This window comes from Canis lupus, chromosome 29 (assembly GCF_003254725.2).
Source record: "Canis lupus dingo isolate Sandy chromosome 29, ASM325472v2, whole genome shotgun sequence".
Lineage (NCBI taxonomy): Eukaryota > Metazoa > Chordata > Mammalia > Carnivora > Canidae > Canis > Canis lupus.
The window spans coordinates 26,970,859-26,976,858 of record NC_064271.1 but is presented as its reverse complement, the minus strand read 5'-3'; the positions used below and the strand labels follow the sequence as shown (position 1 = coordinate 26,976,858).

The following is a 6,000-nucleotide window of genomic DNA, read 5'->3' as shown; positions in this document are numbered from 1 at the left end:
CAAATAATCCAGTAAAGAAATTGAATCAGTATCTCATATACTCTATATATGGAATATTGCTCAGCCATACAAAAGGATGGAATCTTGCCATTTGCAGCTACAGTGTATTATGCTAAGCAAAATAAGTCAGTCAGAGAAAGACAAATACCATATGATTTTAATCATATATGGAATTTAAGAAATGAAACAGACTAATACAAGGGAAAATAAAAAGAGAGAGAGGCAAGCCATAATACATATTCTGAACTATAGAGAACAAACTGAGTGTTGCTGGAGGTGAGCTGATGGGGAATATAGGTCAAATGGGTGATGGATATTAAAAGGAGGATGCTTGTGATGAGCACTGGGTATTATACAAAAGTGACAAATCACCAAAAATTCTACACCTGAAACTAATATTACACTGTATGTTAACTAACTAGAATTTAAATAAAAACTTGAGATATATAAACAAAAAACAAGAGGACATCTGACATGAAATGCCAGATAGGTGATTGGATAAAAAGACTTGGGACTCAGAGGATAGTTCTGGACTAGAGATATAACTTTGTGAGTTACTGCCATACAGTGGTGGATGGAACACATTAGATCACCCAGGGGAAAATTATAGAGTGAGAAGAGAAGAAAGTCCAGGCCTGACTGGTGACCTACCAAATTTAGTGTTTGGGTAGAGAATGAGGAATCAACAGAGGAGACTTGAGCAATCTGGGAGAGTAAAAGGAGCAAGGGGCCACAGGGCAAAGTCTTGTGCAGAGTGTGTCTATACTGTTAATAGCTACTGAGACTATAAAAAAGAACACTGAAAATATCCATTAGATGTACCAATCGGGAGATCACTTGTGACCTTAGTTTGTTGCTATAAGAATTGGAGCCAGATCAGAAAAAGTTAACAATAAAGCTGACAGTGAGGAAGTGTTCACTGGAGAAACAGACCAGTCTTTTAGAATTTTGTTTTGAAAAAGAAGGTAGAGAAAAAGCTCTGTCCAAAGGAACATTTGAACTATATGGATGGAAGAGACTTGTGCATGTTTAAAAGCTGGAAGTAAGATCAATTTGAGAGGATGTATTTATACTATTGAGTAAATCCTTATTGCCTTTTGACATTTTACGAATCCTCATTGTGTCATATTAAATAAAAGTAATAAAACTCATTTTCTGTAAGGCATTACACTCTTAAAAATGCTTGCATTCATGATCTTGTTTTTATTCTCACAGTAATGCTGTTAGTTAATATTATTTTTGTCTCATAGCACAGACCATTACTGTTCTCTTCAATCTTGGGTCCTCCGTGCATACAGAGCACCTGAAAACAGTAAACATACAATATGTATTTATTGAGTAGATGACATAATGTTCATCGTCTACATGAGAAAACAAAGCCAATTGGAGATTAAGTTCTTGGCTAAATTGACAGTTGTTAGGGACGATGTTGGGTCTTCAGACTCCAAGTTTAGTGTTCTTTCCATCTTAGACTTGCAAAGATATTAGAGAGAAAACTAATTTGTAATAGATCTCTTGGTTGGGTGTTTTGTAGTTAATTTTCTAGAGAAAATATTTCTGTAATACTTAAAAGAATGGCATTTGAAAGCAAAGCCCACCAACTGTTCTCCATCTTTTAAAAACTTGCCCAGATAATTAACTTGTGGCCAACTCTTAAGAGACAAACAGGAAGCCAGTCATTGCTTTGTGAAGTATAAATACTATGAAGCAGATGCATTTTAAGTTCGATTCTAGTAAAATTCCTCATAATTGGCCAGCAAATCCAATACAGGGGAAGTAATAATTGAGGGGTAACAACTAACATAACACTTTTTAGATATTTTCTATGATGTCTACTTATTCATAGGTGGTATGAAATGAACACTTTTTTTTTCCATTATGATTATAATACAGTAACAGAGAAAGAGAGAATGAGACATGGGAACAAGATATTTTAGATATCCAGTCTTGGATCCATATTTAGGCCCAAGTTATCAAACAATTGAATATTAATCTGTAAAAATCTTATGGTACTTCATGTATTCTGCCTTGAATAATATTATTGAACCAAATATCCACTGGTCTGAGTGCAAATTGTAAAGGGTAATTAAATTAAATTTATCAAAATACTTTATCTATATTACTTAATTAAATTTCAGGAACTACTGCATGAATATAGTATGTACTACTGCAAGGCATGTAACTCCAAACAGCATGCATTTTCTTCCCTCAGTCCTCCCCATTTCTGAATATTGCTTCTCCCCAAAATTCATTTTCAAATCATTTAACTGTTTCTTTTGGTGTTTGACTCCATATTTATAAATAGTATATCTATTAATATGCTGGTGTTTAAAATCATATAAATTATCTTCCAGCCTTGTTGTTACTTTTAAGAGTTCTAATGTCATTCTCATTTCAGTCCTTTACATTTGACTTCAATTTTGACTTGTTTCTGGAAACACTCCAAACTTTTGAAGGCATTCTATTTTATTTATTTTATTTATTTTATTTTTTATATTTTTTTAAATAATAAATTTATTTTTTATTGGTATTCAATTTGCCAACATACAGAATAACACCCAGTGCTCATCCCATCAAGTGCCCACCTCAGTGCCCGCCACCCAGTCACCCCCACTCCCCACCCTCCTCCCCTTCCACCACCCCTAGTTCGTTTCCCAGAGTTAGGAGTCTTCCATGTTCTGTCTGAAGGCATTCTATTTTAAATAGAGATTAGCTTTCTATCATGAAAGGCAAGGAGTTAGTTTTCATATATTCTCTTCAAAAGTTTTCTCCTCCACCCTCATCATTTTTCAGATACAGTTTTATATATGTCTGTCTGTATGTGTATGCATATATATATAACTATATAAATTCCTTTCTTATTATCTGTAGTTAATAATTTCTATTTCTTCTCCTTTTCCTCCTTCTTCCTCTTCTTTTTCTTTCTTTTTTATATGCTTCTCTACTTCCTCCTCTCCTTCTTCTTTAGCTTGCTTATGCATTCCTATTTTACCCACAATCTACAAATCAAACACACCAGGTAATGTAATGTCTGTTTTGTACTTTATCTTGGGAACAACCCAATTCCAGTGTTTTGCTCCATTTTATACTGGCTGTGCTCTTGTGCTCCTGTAGTCTGCCAGGGGAAGGGCATCGCCACAGAAATGCTCCAGAGTAAGAACATAGGTGCATAGGTGCAGAAGACCTAACCTAACCCACAGTCTGGAGCCAAACCTAGCCCAAGAATATAAATGCTGCAAGCACACAGAGACAAAGGATATACTTAAGAGAGGGAAAGAGAGAGAGAAGAAAAAAGAAAAAAAAAAAACTAGACAAAGTAGATTAAATTTCCACAAATTCTGGAGAGATGGACAGTTTGTGCTGTCTTTTGATGAGGAGCTATTCCATTCATCATTTTATGTAGGATAACTACAGTACATGGACTTTTAAAAAATATTGTACAAAAAGAGAATGTGTGCCTATGTGGGAATGCACACACTGGTTCCCCAAAGAAATGGAGTGTAATGGAAAGCTTTATTTTATTTCACTTTTTGTTATACTTAGAGTGCCATAATTCAATAAATAATTGTTGCATCACCAGAATAAAACCCACAGAAAATTAGGAGTTGCATCGTTACACATGTTACTTCTTTCCAATGAAATCTTATTTGATAATGTTTTTCTAAATTTCTCTGAGAAGCTAGATATCATGGCACTGTTAAAGTGTATATTATATATGATGTAACAAATGAGGCAATTAATTTGGATTTGTTTCCACAGAATAAGCTGTTTGATATTTCTGTACTCTTTATGGCAGATTAGTTTTGATCATGGCAGATTATTATATTCTTTCTGAGTCATTAAAAGCTATTACCGACGTGTACCAAACTGTGTTTTAAAGTGTTGTCATTATGTTTAAAACGTATAATTTGTAGATAAAAGTAAAAGCATGAAGCTTGTCAAATATTCTTTTATTTCATATTGCAAAAAGTAAGAAAATTCCTCACTTCAATGTTGAATTATTGTAGGTAGAGAAGTCAGTAGAAAAAATGATATTAAAAAAGGAAATATTATCTCAATGTTTGCAAAGAAACTGTGATAAAATTTACTAGTATTTTTCATATCTGATTATTCTCTCCTTCCAGACCTCCTTGCAGTTAGGCAGGGTCATATGACTAGTTCTAGCCAGTGAGATGCAAGTGAAATCCACGCATTTTATTTCCAGTTGAAGCTTTTTAGAACAAGTAAGTCACTTCCATAATCTCTATTCCTCTCTGACAGGGACATGGAAGCAGTTTATTGAAATGGCAGAACTCAACAAATACGCAGAGTGACTACTCTGGAAAGACAGTTGACTGATATCAGACTTGTGCATGTGAGAAATAGATTTTGTTCAGGACTTTTTTGCTATAGCTAGTGACTAAAACAGGCATGTCTTGTTGTACAAAATCTATGTATAAATTTTAACTTTATTAAATGGAAACATACTTTGTTAGGATGTACTCACTATTTAAAAGTATCCCAAGGTAAATGTTCCTTTAATTAAACAACTATTTAAGTATAAATAAAAACCACTTAATTTACATGATCTTTAACTGATTAATCAGATCATAAAATTATATGATTAAATAATTGAGAGCTAATGAGTGAATTTTAGTCTTCATTGTTCAATAAAGATTGGATGTGTGTATGTGTGTCAAGAGAAAGGCAAATAACTTATATATAGTAGGATATTTTGAGCTGTTAAATTAGGTCACACATATGAGAATAATTTTTAAGTTGGAGGGATTATAAAATATAGAGAAATCAGTAGAATCATTATCAATACCATTAAAATCTTGCTTTATTGAGAGTCTCAGAGTTGGCCATACACTTAGGAGGGGGTCTACATATATTACTCTGCTAGATAATATAATAAGCTGGTAATTCAGTCAATCAACTAAAGTTGTTTGTACTACCTGATACTGAGCAATTTATTTAACTGATTTGCACGTTAATTGATAGTTAATTACCTTGACTGATACAGTAAGTTGTTTTGGTTTCATGTAGACAGTCTTAGACAGTTACAAATTATTATCTGAGAAGCTTATCCTCCAAACATAAAGTCAGGGACTCCAAAGGTACTATAGAAACTGGCAGTGACTCTGAGTCATGTGTGTATTTGTGTGTGTGTGTATGCTCATGAGTACATGTTCACAGTTTTTAATATTGCATTTTTTAGACACCCTGATATTATTCTAATCTGACTAATATGACAGCAACTTCAAGACTTTAAGCAATTTACCAAATTTTGCAGAAGTAAAATGTGCTAAACCTAGGGCACTGACTCTTACCTTCTGAGTTCAAGGCCAGGACCCTGTCCATCAGACCACAGCTTCCTTTAGAGAAACAGAACCAAAAAAGCTCAATATTGTAAGGCATTTTTTAAAAAAGTTACATTTTACTCTATGGTTTATCTGGAATTATTATCATGCTTAATGTGTGAGAAAAACCTAAATTCATATTCTCTACACTACAATCCAATAGTTTTCATTCTGATTACATAAAAATATGCCTTACTTTCCTGTCTTTCTAAATTTCTATCCTCATTTTTAAGCAGAAGAAGGGAAAGTTAATTATGAGCATTCACTAATAAATGTTACTATAATGAGATACTAGCAGGAGGATCAGAATTCCTTGTATTTCTTCCCTGTCTATTCATATGACCTTAATGTCATCCTTGTTCTGAAATTCTTGCTGTTGAAGAATTGTGTTTATCTCCATAATCTGTCTTTAAAATTTGTAATAAATTCCTCAAATCTTAAAGAAGCAGCTTAGAAACATGGATTTTAGATTTGAGACATTGATTTGAATGCTAATTTTACCATTAATTAGCTGAGTGAACTTGGACATGTTTCTTAATCAAGCTGATCCTTAGTTTCCTCATTTCTATGGTGGAGTTAAAATGTCTGCTTCATAAATAGAATTAATCGATATAATGTACATAAAGCAGATCAATTAATATAGATGAAAATTACATTG

The 6,000-nt window shown here is 33.1% G+C and overlaps 1 long non-coding RNA gene across 1 annotated transcript in view; it reads right to left on the bottom strand.

The window, feature by feature from the left end:
* Positions 1-1,185: 1,185 nt before the first annotated feature.
* LOC112678644 (uncharacterized) overlaps positions 1,186-6,000 on the bottom strand; it is a 43,155-nt gene continuing 38,340 nt past the window's right edge. Inside the window, exons 4-5 of the long non-coding RNA XR_003147727.3 lie at positions 5,313-5,357; positions 1,186-1,303 (exon numbers count right to left, since the gene is read on the bottom strand). This is a non-coding gene — a long non-coding RNA (uncharacterized LOC112678644). The remainder of the gene's footprint in view (positions 1,304-5,312; positions 5,358-6,000) is intronic.